A 15023-nucleotide genomic window follows, 5' to 3' on the forward strand; every position below is an offset into this window, starting at 1 on the left:
GGTTCATCTATGCTTATAGCATGTGACAGAATTTCCGTTCTTTTTAAGGTTGAATAATGTTTCATGGTGTGTGTATACCTCATTTTATTTATCCACTCATATGTCAGTGGCCCTTTGGACAGCCCCTCTTGGCTGTTGTGAATAATGTGGCTATGAACATGGGTATGATACTACCTCTTTAAGACCCTACTTTCAATTCCTTTTTTTTTTTTTAAGATTTGATTTATTTATTCGTGAGAGAGAGAGAGAGAGAGAGAGAGAGAGGCACAGAGGGAGAAGCAGGCTCCATGCAGGGAGCCTGATGTGGGACTTGATCCCGGGACTCCAGGATCACGCCCTGGGCCAAAGGCAGGCACTAAACAGCTGAGCCACCCAGGGATCCTCCTACTTTCTATTCTTTTGGTTAAAACCCAGAAATGAGATTGCCAGACCATATGGTAATTCTGTTTTTACTTTTTTGAAAAACTGTACTCTTTTTTACAGTGGTCACACCATTTTATAATTCCATCAATGGTGCACAAGGATTCTAATTTCGCCACATCCTTGCCAACATTTATTATTATTATTATTATTATTATTATTTATATTATCCTAATGGTGTGAGATGATATCTCATTGTGTTTTTGACTTTCATTTTGCTAATGATTAGTGATGTTAACCATCTCTTCATAAGCTTTTTTGGCTATTTAGATATCATCTTTGGAGAAATGTACTTAAATCCTTTACCCATTTTTAAATCAAGATTTTTGTTTTGTTGTTTTTGTTGAGTTGTAAGAGTACTTGTATATTCTAAATGTTAACCCCTTATCAGGTATAATTTTCAAATATTTTCTCCCATTCTGTAGATTGCCTTTTAACTTTATTTTCTTTGTTGCCTTTGTTTTCTTATTATGCAGAGGTTTTTATTTTGATGCAATCCCATTTGTCTATCTTTGTTTTTGTTGCCTGTGTTTTTGGTGCCATGTTCAAAACAACATCGCCCAGACCAGTATCAGGAAGCTTTCGCCCTGTGTTTTCTTTTAGTAGCTTTATGGTTTCAGTAGTTTATGGTTTCTGGTTTTAGTTAAGTTTTTAATTTATTTTGAGTTGATTTTTGTATATGATGTGAAATAAGGTTCCAATTTAATTCTTCTCTCTGTGGGCTATCTAGTTTTCCCAAGACCACATATTGAGGAGATTGTCTTTTCCACATTTTGTGCTTTTAGCATTCTTATCAAAGATCAGTTAGCTGTATGTGTGTGGTTTTATTTCTGGGCTCTTTATTCTGTTCTATTGGTCAATATGCCTGTTTTTATGCCAGTACCAGCCCATTTTGGGCCATTGTACTATATTTTGAAATCAGAAAGTTTGATGCTTCTAGTTTGGTTCTTCTTTTTCAAGATTTCTTCGGCTTTTTGGAATCTTTTATGGTTCTGTGCAAATTTTAGGGCTGTTTACTCCATTTCTGTAAGGAATTCCATTAAAATTTTGATAGGTGTTGCATTGACTCTATAGATCACTTTGCATAGTATGGACATTTTAACAATATAAATTTTTCCAATTCATGAACAAAATGTGTTCATTTTTATACTAACTTCGATCACTGGAACTAACCCTAGTTTCTGGACCTCTGTTTTTTGGGGTTTTTAAAAAGATATTTATTTATTTATTATTATTTATTTGAGAGAGCATGAGCAGGATGGGGGGCAGAAGGAGAAGCAGACTCCTTGCTAAGCAGGGAGCCTGATGCAGGGCTGGATCCCAGAACTCCAGGATCATGACTCGACCTAAAGGCAGACTCTTAACTGATTGAGCTACCCAGATGCCCCTCTGGACCTCTGTTTTAAGAAGGATTCTGAAGCTCCATCTAGACTGAGACCAAAAGCACTATGATAGATGGGAAATATTTGACATGGGTGCAGGAGAAGGAAGTAGAGAAAAGCTTACCATGTGTTTGACTTTCCTAGTTTAGGCAAAGACATATCACTGAAACTTAGCAATGTTGAAAAAAGATAAGCTTTTTCTTTGCATTAAAATCCTAGCTCTAAAAATAAGTAGCTGTATAATACTGTGCAAATTAGTATTTCTGAGCTTTCCTCCTCATCTGTAAAGTAGAAATACCATCTCAAGGAATTTTGTTACTTATAGTGCTGATAGGACCAGATTGAAGGCAATGCTGAGGGTTGAAGCTCCTTTCATAAGAAATTTGCAGAACTCCAGGAAGAGGGCAGAGGAGATCCTAGAAGAAACCTGCTAACACACTTGTGTGTTCATTTTCAATTGCTTTGGGGAGTTTGCAGCTTAAAACAGTTTCTACTTATTAGCTCATAGTTCTGTGGGTCAGAATGGCCTCTGCTGGGTTCTCTGCTCAGGGTCTCACACTGCTAAAATCAAGGTGTTGGCCAGGCTGGACTCTTAGCTGAAGATTATGGAAAAGAATTCACTTTTAAGCTTATTCAAGTTGCCAAAATCTAATTCCTCCTGACTGTAGGTCTGAAGTCCCCATTTCCTTGTTAGTTGCAAATCTGAGGTCTCCATCTCCTTGCTAGTTGCATATGGGATCTGTTCTCTGTTTCTCAGGCTACTCACATTCTTTTCATGTGTGCCCTCCATCTTCAAGCTGGAAAGGACACATAAAATCCTTCTTATGCTTGAAAACCCTCTATTTTAAAGAGTTCATGTTGAGGACTTCTGGGGAAGATGGTAGAGTAGGAGGATCCAAAGCTTACCTCATCCCACAGATACAGCTAGACAACACCCACATCAGTATAAATAACCTAGAAAGTGACCCAAAGACTGGCGGAACAGACTCTCTACAGCTAAATGTAGAGAAGAGGCCATATCAAGGGGTGGATATGCATTTGGGAGCTAAATGAACTCACAGGACTGTTTTTGGGAGGGAAGGACACTGATAGCAGAGAGAAAGGAAAAAAAACAGACCTCACACTGGCATCCCAGGTATGGGGAGCCTGCAGTAGAAAGACAAATCCAGGTTCCTGGGTGGCTCAGTGGTTTAAGCATCTGACTCTTGGTTTTGCCTCAGGTCATGATCTCACAGTCATGGGATCAAGCCCACTTCAGGCTCAGGACTCAGTACAGATTCTACTTCAGATTTTTCCTCCCCCTCTGCCCCTCCTTTCTCTTTCTTTCAAATAAATAAATAAAGTCGAAAGAAAGAAAGAAAGAAAAAAATGAAAGAAAGAAAGAAAGAAAGAAAGAAAGAAAGAAAGAAAGACAAATTCCCAGAACATTTGGCTTTGAAAACCAGAGGAGCCCAATTTCTTGAGTTCCTACAATCAGTTGGGCTTAACACTTAGAGCACTGAGAATCAGTGAGCCTGGCTCTGGGAGAGTCCGGAGGGTGATAGAACACTGAGTCCTTGCCCTTAGAGAGATAAGGGAACAAACAGCCTTGAGGAGACAGCATGAAGCAGCCATTTGAAAAACTCCTAAGGAATATAGGAGGCAGAATTATTTTATTAATCACAGAACCCTCATTAGAAGGGCAAGGATCTTCGGGAGACTTCACCAAGAACAAAGGAGCTGTTCACCAAGAACAAAGCTACACTTGCCACTTAACTTGATAACAGCTCGGCCTGCCCCCTGTGTTTTCCTGCAGACATGCCCTCTACAGCCATGTCTGAAGTTCAAGTCCCCTCCCACAACAGATCCAAGAAAACCTTGCTAAGATTGTACGCCTTACCCCTGTGTTCTCTAGTGGACCTGCCCCCTCCAGTTCACCCTTGGCTGGAGCCCACTTAAAGTAGTGCCAGAAACCTAGCAGTGTGTCAGGTCCCTGAGAGGGTCAAGCACCACTCCAAAGTGACTCCTGCCCCAGGGAGAGGGGAAAATAACTACATATACTATTCTGACTGTGGCCCCAGCAGTGGGCTGGGGACAGGCATCTGGTCTGACTACAGGCCCCATTCACCAATGAAAGCTTCTCAGGGTACATCACAGAGAAAGCATCCTGCAGTTTAGTGCTACTGCATCTCTGGCAAACACCTGGAAAACTCAAGTCCAAAGTGGCTCCAAACCGACCCACTAACAGCAAAGTGGCACCAAACCCTGCCCACAACAGGCAAAGACAGCCATTGTAGATGACTGGGCTGAAGGCAAAAGTGGCTCAGGCACAATAGCAGAGTACACACAATAGGAGACCTCCCTAAAGTGCCAGATTCTGGTGAACGGGGGACAGTGCACTGCAGGCACTCCAGGACCTCTTCTTCATAAGGCCACTACTTTCAATAGTGGGAGACATAGCTGACTTTCCTAACAGACACCATGAGTTAGACAAAATAAAGAGACAGAAGAATATGTCCCAAATGAAAGAATAGGACAAAATCATAGTAAGAGACCTAAATGAAATAGATACAAGGGAATTTAAAGCAGTGATTATAAAGTTACTCATTTCACTTGGTAAAAGGGAGGAGGACTGTAGTAAGACCCTGAATAAGGAGATAAAAAACATAAAAAAGAACCAATCAAAGATGAAGAACTCAATGACTGAAATTAAAAATACACTAGATGGAATAAATAGTACACTAGAGGGAGCAGAAGAATGGATCAGTAACTTGGAGGACAGAGTAATGGGAAGCAATCAAGCTGAACAAGAGAGAGAAAAAAAATTAAAAATAAAAATAGACTTAGGGAAACTCAGTGACACTACCAATACCAATAATAATATTCATATTATAGGGATCCCAGAAGAAGAAGAGAGAAAAAAAGGGGGCAGAAAACTTATTTGGAAAAATAATAGCTGAAGACTTCCTGAATCTAGGAAAGGAAGCAGAAATCCAGATGTAGGAGCCGCAGAGAATCCCCAGCAAAATCAACCCAAGGAGATTCACACCAAGACAAAGAGTAATTAAAATGGCAAAAAGTAGTGATAAAGAGAGAATCTTAAAAGCAGCAAGAGAAAAAGAAAACAGTTACATACAAAGGAAACCTCTTAAGGCTAAGAGCTGGTGTTTCAGTAGAAATTTTGTAGACTAGAAAGAAGTACCATAAACACTCAAAGAGCTGAAAGAAAAAAATCACTCTAGTTAAGAATACTCTATCCAGAAAGGTTATCATTCAGAATAAAGGATAAATAGTTTCCCAGACAAACAAAAGCTAAAGGTATTATCACCACTGAGCCAGCCTTATAACAACTGTTAAAGGGGACTCTTTGAGTAGAAAAGAAAGATCATAAATAGGAGTAGTAAAAGTAGAAAACACAAGGCAGTAAAAATAAATATAGTTGTAAAAATCAGTCAAGGGATTCACAAAATAAAAGAATGTAAAGTATGACACCATATACCTAAAATGTGGTGGAGACAGAAGTAAAAGATGCGTTCAAACTTAGGTGACCATCAACTTAATATAAACTGCTATATGCAGAAGATGTTATATACAAACCTAATGGTAACCACAAATCAAAAACCAGTTATATGTATGCAAAGAATAAAATGAAGGGAATCCAAGTCTATCACTACAGAAAGCCAGCAAACTATTAGAGAAAAGAAAAAGAGAAAAGGAATAGAGACAACCTACAAAAACAATCATAAAACAAATAACAAAGTGGCAATAAGTACATACTTATCAATAATTACTTTGAATGTAAATGGACTAAATACTCCAGTCAAAAGACAGCACCCTTTTGGGAGGAATGAATTAAAAAAAGTAAGACTCATCTTTATGCTGCCTACAAGAGACTCATTTCAGACCTAGAGACACCTGCAGATCTAAAGTGAAGGAATAGAAAAGCTTTTATCATGCAAACAGAAATGAAAAGAAAGCCAGAGTATCAATATTTATACTGTACAAAACAGACTTTAAAACAGACTATAGCAATAGAGAGAGAGAAAAACTTTATAATCATAAAAAGAACACTCCAATAAGAAGATAAAGCAATTGTAAATATATTTGCACACCTCATAGGAGCTAAAAGCAGTTAATAAAAACACAAAGGAAATAATAGATAGTAATATAATAATAGTAGGGATTTTAACACCCTACTTCCATCAATGGATAGACCATCCAAACAGAAAATCAACCAAGAAAACAGTGTCTTTGAAGTCTTTGAATGATACATTCCATCCTAAAACAGCAGAACACGCATTCTTCTCGAGTGCAAATACATTCTCCAGAATAGATCACATATTATGTCACAAAACAAGTCTCAACAAATTCAAAAAGATCAAAATCATACGCTTTTTCAATCCACAATACTATGAATCTAGGAACCAACCACAAGGAAGTATCTGGAAAGAACACAAATATATGGAGGTTAAACAATATGCTGCTAAGTGATAAATGGACCACCAAGGAATCAAAGAAAAAATTTAAAATACATAGAAACAAAAGAAAATGAAAATACAATGATCCAAAATCTTTGGGATGCAGCAAAAGCTGTTCTATGAGAGTTTATAGCAATACAGGCCTACCTCAAGAAGCAAGAAAATTTCAAATAAACAACCTCATCTTTCACCTAAAGGAGTAAGAAAAGAACAACAAACAAAACCCAAAGTCAGTGGAAATAATAAAGATTAGAGCAGAAATAAACAAAATAGAAACTGAAAAAAAAAACCCAAAAAACAATAGAACAGATCAGTGAAACCAGGAACTCCTTCTTTGCCAAGATCAACAAAATTGATAAACCTTTAGCCAGACTCATCAAAAGAGAGAGAGAGAGAGAGAGAGGACACTCAAATAGACAAAATAAAAAATGAAGAGTAGAAATAACTCATACTAGAGAAATACAAAGGATTTTAAGAGAATATTATGAAAAATTACATGCCAACAAATTGGACAGCTTAGAAGAAGTAAATAAATGTCTAGAAACATAACTTCCCAAAACTGAGTCAGAAAGAAATAGAAAATTTGGAGACCAATTACCAGCAATAAATTGAACCAGTAAACAAAAAACTCCCAACAAATCAAAGTACAGGACCAGACAGATTCACAGGTGAATTCTACCAAACATTTAAAGAGTTAATACTTATTTTTTTTCCAAACTCTTCTAAAAAACAGAAGAGGAAGGAAATTCACTCTATGAAGCCAGTATTACCCTGATACCAAACTAGGTGAAGCCACTACAAAAAAAGAGAACCTCAGGCCAATATCTCTGATGAACACAGATGCAAATATCTTCAACAAAATATTAGCAAAGTGAATCCAATAATACATTTAAAAATATCATTCATCATGATCAGGTGGGATGTATTCCTGGGATGCAAAGAATAAATGGGCCCATATTCACAATTGATTCAATATTTGCAAATCAATCAGTAAGATATATCCCATCAGCAAGAGACAAGATAAAAATCAAATGATCATTTCAACAGATGGACAAAAAGCATTTGACAAAGTACAGCATCCATTCATGATAAAAAAAACCCTCAATAAAGTAGGTCTATGTATTTATTTATTTTAAAGATTTTATTTATTTATTTATTTATTTATTTATTTATTTATTTATTTATTTATGAGAGACAGAGAGAGAGAGAGAGAGAGAGAGAGAGGCAGAGACACAGGCAGAGGGAGAAGCAGGCTCCATGCAGGGAGCCTGATGTGGGACTTGATCCCTGGACTCCAGGATCACACCCTGAGCCAAAGGCAGATGCTCAACCGCAGAGCCACCCAGGCATCCCAACAAAGTAGGTTTAAAGGGAACATATGTCAACATAATAAAGGCCATATATGAAATACATACAACTAGCATCATAATCAATGGTGAAAAACTGAGAACTTTTCTCCTAGGGTCAGGAACAACAAAAGATGTCTTTTCTCATCACTTTTGTTCAGCATAGTACTGGAAGTCCTAGCCACAGCAATCAGACAACAAAAAGGAATAAAAGGCATCCAAATTGATAAAGAAGTAAATCTTTCACTATTTGCAGATTACATGATACTCTATATAGAAAACACTAAAGATACTACCAAAAAACTACTAGAATTGATAAATGAATTTAGTAAAATAGCAAGATACACAACCAATATACAGAAATCTGTTGTATTTCTATTTACTAATAATTAGGTAGCAGAAAGTGAAATTAAGAAAATAATCCCATTTATAGTTGTACCAAAAATAATACAAAACCTAAGAATAAACTTAACCAAGGAGATGGAAGACCTGTACTCTGATAACTATAAAACACTGATGAAAGAAATTCAAGATGACACAAAGAAATGGAAAGACATTCCATACTCATGGATTAGAAGAACAAATACTGTTAAAATATCTATACTATATAATGCAATCCCTGTCAAAACACCACCAGCATTTTTTGCAGATCTAGAACAAACTATCCTGAAATTTGCCAGGAACCACAAAAGATCCCAAATAGCCAAAACAATCTTGATAAAGAAAAACAAAGCTGGAAGAATCACAATTCCAGATTTCAAGCTATATTACAAAATGGTACTAATTAAAACAGTATGGTACTGGTATAAAAATAGGCACATAGATTAATGGAATAAAATAGAAAACCCAGAAATAAACCCACAATTAATAGTCAATTAATCTTCGAAAAAGGAGGAATGCATATACAACGGGAAAAAGTCTCTGCAACATATGGTGTTGGGAAAAGTGGACAGCTACATGCAAAAAAATGAAACTGGGCCACTTTCTTTCACCATACACACAAATAAACTCTAATTGGATTAAAGAGATAAATGTGAGACCTGAAACCATAAAAATCCTAGAACAGAGCATGTACAGACAGTAATATCTCTAACATTGGCTGCAACTACATTTTTCTAGATATATCTCCTGAGGCAAGAGAAATAAAAGCAAAAATAAACTACTGGGATTACCTCAAAATAAAAAGTTTCTGCACAGCAAAGGAAACAGCCAACAAAACTAAAAGGCAACCTACTGAATAGGAGAATATATTTGTAAATGACATATCTGATAAAGGACAGTATCCAAAATGTATAAAGAGCTGATACAAACCAATACCCCCAAACAAATAATCCAGCTAAAAAATGGGCAAAAGACATGAACAGAAATTTCTCCAAAGAAGGCATCCAGAGGGCTAACAGACAAATGAAGAGATGTTCAACATCCCTATTCATCAGGGGAATGCAAATCAAAACTACATGAACTTTCACCTCACTCGTGTTAGAATGGCTAAAATCAACAACACAAGAAACAACAGGTGTTAATGAGGATGTGGAGAAAAAGGAACCCTTGGGCACTGTTGGTGGGAATGCAAACTGGTGCAGCCACTGTGTAAAACTGTATGGAGGGTCCTCAAAAAACTGGATATAGAACTACCCTATGATCTAGTAATTGCACTACTGAATATTTACCCAAAGAATACAGAAATACTAATTTGAAAAGATACACATTATTTATAATAGCCAAATTATGGAAGCAGCCCAATGTCCATCAATAGATGAATGAATAAAGAAGATGTGGTGTGTGTGTGTGTATATATATATATATATATATATATATATATATATATTCCACTGTATATATTATATATTATATATATTCCACTGTATATATATATATATATATTCACTGTATGGCCACTGTACATAATATAAACAGTGTATATATCCCACTGTATATAATATATACAGTGGAATATTATTCAGCCATAAAAAGGAATGAAATCTTGCCTTTTGCAACAACTTGGATGGAGCTAGGGAGTATAATGCTAAGTGAAATAAGTCACTCAGAGAAAGACAGATATCATATGATTTCACTCATATGTGGAATTTAAGGAGCAAAACAAGTGAACAAAGAAAAAAAGAGACAAACCAAAAAACAGACTCTTAATTAGAGGGAACAAATAGATGGTTACCAGAGGGGAAGTGGTGGGGGATGGATGAAAGAGGTGAAGGAGATTAAGAGTACACATATCTTGAGCACTGAGTAATCTAAGGAATTGCTGAATCACCAGATAGTACACCTGAAACTAATACAACACTGTATGTTAACTATACTGGAATTAAAATTAAGTAAAGAAAAAAAATAAAATTAAATAAAGAAATAAGTAAAATTAAAGAAAATAAAGGATTCCTGTTGTTAGACTATGCATATCTGGATAGCCTTCCTACCTTTTCTTTTTTTTTAATATTTTATTTATTTATTCATGAAAGACACAGGAGAGGCAGAGACATAGGCAGAGGGAGAAGCAGGCTCCTGCAGGGAGCCCGATACGGGACTCGATCCCATGACCCTGGGATCATGACCTGAGCCAAAGGCAGACACTCAACCACTGAGCTACCCAGGCTTCCTGTCTTAAGGTCAACTGATTTGGGATTTTAACATCTATAAATTGCCTTTGCAGCAGCATTTACATCAGTGTTTGGCTGAAGAAACCCATTTCTAGGATATGGAGATCTTGAGGTCCATCTGAATGGACCAGAATTCTGCCTATGACACACCCTAATTGGAAGGATCAAAGGATACGTGTGATGGCCGGCTGAGGAGCCTCAGGAGCCATGTGCCTCTTGGGACACACGCAGAGCAGGGGAGGCACTGGGAGGGCCAGGGTCCCTGTGGTGATCTATCTGGCAGAAAGCCAGAGGGGCCTCGGGGCTTTCCAAACCCATAGAGGCTCCAGGTTAAGCCCAGGAACAGCTACCTGGGGACTGTGGTGTGAGGTCAAATCAAAGATAAGATTTAATGGAGAAAGCTGCTCTTTCACTCCGTAATTTCACCAAAACAAGGAGAAGAAACTGCACACAGGTAATTCTGCTTCTTGGGGGCTCCCCAAGGATTTTGTCTTGTCACCTTAGACTGCTGTATCACTGAGTGTTCATGTAGATTATTGTCTGCTGGTCTTCCAGCTTATGATCTGTGATAAGGCATTGCCATAAACGAGATGCACATCGAGAAGGTGATTCCAGAAGATAGAATTGTCCTTGCTCAAGGTGTGTAAATAGGGAAAAATCAATCTGAGGCTGTGAAAAGAGACAAAAGTTCAAAATACAGCTTTCATAGCATTCATTATACATGCATGCTTGGAGTTGTTTGAGAAATATTTATTATCACAGAGAAATAAGTGAATTTTACCTAGTGTTTGCTTCGTCTTTCAATAAAATTCAAGAAGATATGGACCAAATCAAAGACAAAAGATTAATGAGAGAAAGATTAAGAGGAGAAAGAAAGATATATGGAGATGCATATGATACTGAGAAGCCTCGAAGAAAAATAAAAATGCATACCACAGTTGAGTCATGTATTAGTATCAGAAAAACAAATAACTCACCATTAATAGATTATTTAAGTTAAGTGTAATACACACTTGAAAAGTTCTCCTGGAATGCAGGGAAAAAGAAAAATACAATTTTTAAAGTGAACAAACAGTAAACAAAATGTGGTACGTGTTAATATGCATTTTTTGGGGGTACAGGTAATAGAAATTTATCTCTAACAAGTTTAAGCATCAAAGGAAATTTATGGGCTCACAAGACTGAGACGGCTCAGAGTGCTTTCAGCTTCTAGCGTGTCTCAAGACAGCTCTTCCACGATTGTTAACTCCAAAACTTTTCCATTTCATTGGCTTTTTCTCTTACTACGTTGAGCTAAAACATTCATTGTAAACGAGGTATTTATCTGCTCCTTTGCTCATTGACAGTATTGAATGCATTTAAAGTCAATCTCAGGTCCTCTTTTCCGGCTGGAACCATGGAGGGTGCAGAAGAGAAGAAAAAGAAGGTTCCTGCTATGCCAGAAACCCTTAAGAAAAGGCAAAGGAATTTCGCAGAATTGAAGATCAAACATCTGAGAAAAAAGTTTGCACAAAAGATGCTTCGAAAGGCAAGGAGGAAGCTTATCTATGAAAAAGCTCAGCCTTCCCACAAGGAATACAGGCAGATGTACAGGACTGAGATTCGAACGGCGAGGATGGCGAGAAAAGGTGGCAACTTCTATGTGCCTGCAGAACCCAAATTGGCATTTGTCATCAGGATCAGAGGTATCAGTGGTGTGAGCCCAAAGGTTTGAAAGGTGTTGCAGCTTCTTTGCCTTCGCCAGATCTTCAATGGCACCTTTGTTAAGCTCAACAGGCTCCAGGTAACATGCTAAGGATTGTGGAACCATATATAGCATGGGGGGGGGGGGGGTCCCAAACCTGAAGTCAGCGAATGAATTGATCTACAAGCGTGGTTATGGCAAGATCAACAAGAAGCGAATTGCCCTGACCGGTCACACATTCATCCCCCGATCTCTTGGTAAATACGGCATCATCTGCATGGAGGATCTGAGTCATGAGATCTATACCATTGGAAAACGTTTCAAAGAAGCGAATAACTTTTTATGGCCCTTCAAATGATCTTCTCCACGTGGTGGAATGAAGAAAAAGACCACTCATTTTGTAGAAGGTGGAGATGCTGGCGACAGGGAAGACCAGATCAATAGGCTTATGAAAAGGATGAACTAAGGTATCTACCATGATTATTTTTGTAATCTGGTCAGTTAATCAATGACTGCTTTCAAATGGAAAAAACAAAAATAAAGTCGATCTCAGAAAAGAGTCCTTTTCCAGAAAGGGGAGCCTCTGTTTCTAGAAATTAACACAGAAAACCAAATGTGATTCTATTTCCACCGGCTAGTTCCCATTTCCTGACTTGGCTTCCTATTATGTTTAAAGAATTTGTCATTGGGTTTGTTTTCACTTAAATAAGAATGGAAGCTTATTACTGTATACGTTCTAGGCGATCATGCTGCATTTCTTCCTGTATATCAGGAGGATACTTGCAGTGAGCACATCTTGTCCTTCTCACAGCCTGTATTGCACCCCAGAGCTGGGCCGGGAGTGCGCAGGAGATAGTGCTGGCCACCAGGTGGTGCTCCTGGTCCTTGCTGTTTTCGTTCTGGGTGCTTGAGCAATAGTTCTGACAAAACCTAGACTTGGACAAAAGAGATTGCTTATACCAGAGCTCACACAATTAGGTAATTAGAGATAGGGTTGCTATGGTGATGAGGGGGGATGGCTTGGGATGTTTACGGCTTCGTAAAAGCCAATGCTTTATAAGCTATCACACTGCTTCTTTGGATAATAATGGCTGGCATAGCAAGGTCATGAAAATCCCCTAAGATTGTGCAAGCTGTACTGGTTGCTATTCTTTTTATGTTCCTCTGTGATTTGAGGGTTATAACCCGGGTGTTGAGAGTGACAGATTGTACTTCTTTTAACATGTTTATCTTATTCCACATTGGACTTTTAATTTTTTTTTCCACGTTTGTTTTCTCTCCATCACCATCATTTCTCAAAGTATTTTTCATAAAAATATTTTGTGAGAAAAGACTTCATGTTCTAACAAGTTTAGCTCTTGGAGATTCACAATATATACCTGCATATTAAAATCTACAAAGTCTCATTTCATTTCCAAAAAGTCAAATGACAATTGAATCCATCTTACTGGAATAGTGATGAATACTTGGAGAATCTATTCTTATTTCTTGCTCAGATATTAATGAATATTCAGTTAAAAATGGGTTCAATTATAATTTATCATGTTTAGTAGATTTCCCCAATGAGGTGTTGCGTTCTTTTCTGTGACACAGGCCCAATAAATGTTTATTGTTGCTTATGGACTCCTAAGAAATGTTTTTGAATTGATATCTATCCATGAATATATTGATTGCAATTATTCTTTGTTTTTTATTTTTTGCAATTATTCTTTATAAGTGATCTTTAGCCCTCAGCTTTAGAGGGAAAATGAATTCAAGACCAAGACATAGCAAACGGTGTTGGTGATAAGTCATCTGTAAGTTAGCATCAAATTATTACCATGTTCTCATGAAAGGGCAAAGGATCAAAGCAGTTTTGTCTCTATTCACCATTTATTTTCCATTTCATTGCATTTTCTCAATGTTTTAAGATCAATCTCTTGCTAGCGATTTTTCAAAGAGACACCATTTCCCTTGTGAATAATCATTTGTGATTGATCATAAATCACAGCTCCAAAAACACACACAAATGTGAAAACACTGAGTATTTGCTCATACCTGCTTCATCTCTCCAGGGAGTCATCCTCACTGATATTTTACTGTGTGTATATACTTGTGCCTCTTGCTTTCTCTGGAAACATCATATATGTGTAAACTGACTCTCACTAGCATAAAAGGAACAATAGCCATGGTACACAAGGAGGGATGTTCTTTGTTGAAACCTGTATCAGGACACCAGACAGAAGGCCCCCTCACTCCTTTCCTCTGGGAGACTTTACGCTATTTCCATTGAGAGGATTTCTTCTGTAAATAACGTAGCCTCTGCTAGATTTTGGATTTGAACAGATCGAGCCTCCAAAATATTTTTCTACCCCTTGTAAGTTGTGCAAGGTTGGGGGTGTGTGTAACCTCTGAGCCTTCATTTTCTTATGTGTGAAACGGGGATAACAGAACCCACCAAATGGGTTACTTTGACAATCAAACATTATAAGGTATGGAATGAAGCAGTAAGTAGGGTGTTTGTCATACAGGTAGGCCCTCAGTAAATGCTATTTCTCCCTTTACCTTCTTATTTTTTTCCATTGCTTGCTCTTTCTTTCTTTCTCTTTCTTTCTTTCTTTCTTTCTTTCTTTCTTTCTTTCTTTCTTTCTTTCTTTCTTTCTTTCTTTCTTCTTTCTTTCTTTCTTTCTTTCTTTCTTTCTTTCTTTCTTTCTTTTCTTTCTTCTTTCTTTCTTTCTTTCTTTCTTTCTTTCTTTCTTTCTTTTTTCTTTCTTTCTTTCTTTCTTTCTTTCTTTCTTTCTTTCTTTCTTCTTTCTTTCTTTCTTTTTCTTTCTTTCACATTTATTTATTTATTCTAGAGAGAGAGAGGGAGAATGCATGAGTGCATGCATGGGGGGTGGGGCAGAGGGAGAGGGAGAGAGAAAATCTCAAGCTGACTCTGTGCTAAGCTGCTAAGCCCTGGGCCAGGAGCCTGCCTAGGACCCTGACATCATGACCTGAACTGAAACCAAGAGTCAGATGCTTAACTGACAGGGCCACCCATTGTTTTGTTTCTTCCAGCATCAATGGCGATAAAAGCTGATAAAATCTAAGGGTAAGAGGTGGGGGTAATATCAGAAGAGACTGCTATGGTCTAAATGTTTGTG

General features: G+C 37.5%; 1 pseudogene; it reads left to right on the forward strand.

Moving 5' to 3' along the window:
* The first annotated feature begins 11610 nt into the window (after window positions 1-11610).
* Window positions 11611-12398, forward strand: LOC112670128 (60S ribosomal protein L7-like; annotated as a pseudogene).
* Window positions 12399-15023: the final 2625 nt, after the last annotated feature.

This window comes from Canis lupus, chromosome 25, assembly GCF_003254725.2.
Source record: "Canis lupus dingo isolate Sandy chromosome 25, ASM325472v2, whole genome shotgun sequence".
Taxonomy (NCBI): domain Eukaryota; kingdom Metazoa; phylum Chordata; class Mammalia; order Carnivora; family Canidae; genus Canis; species Canis lupus.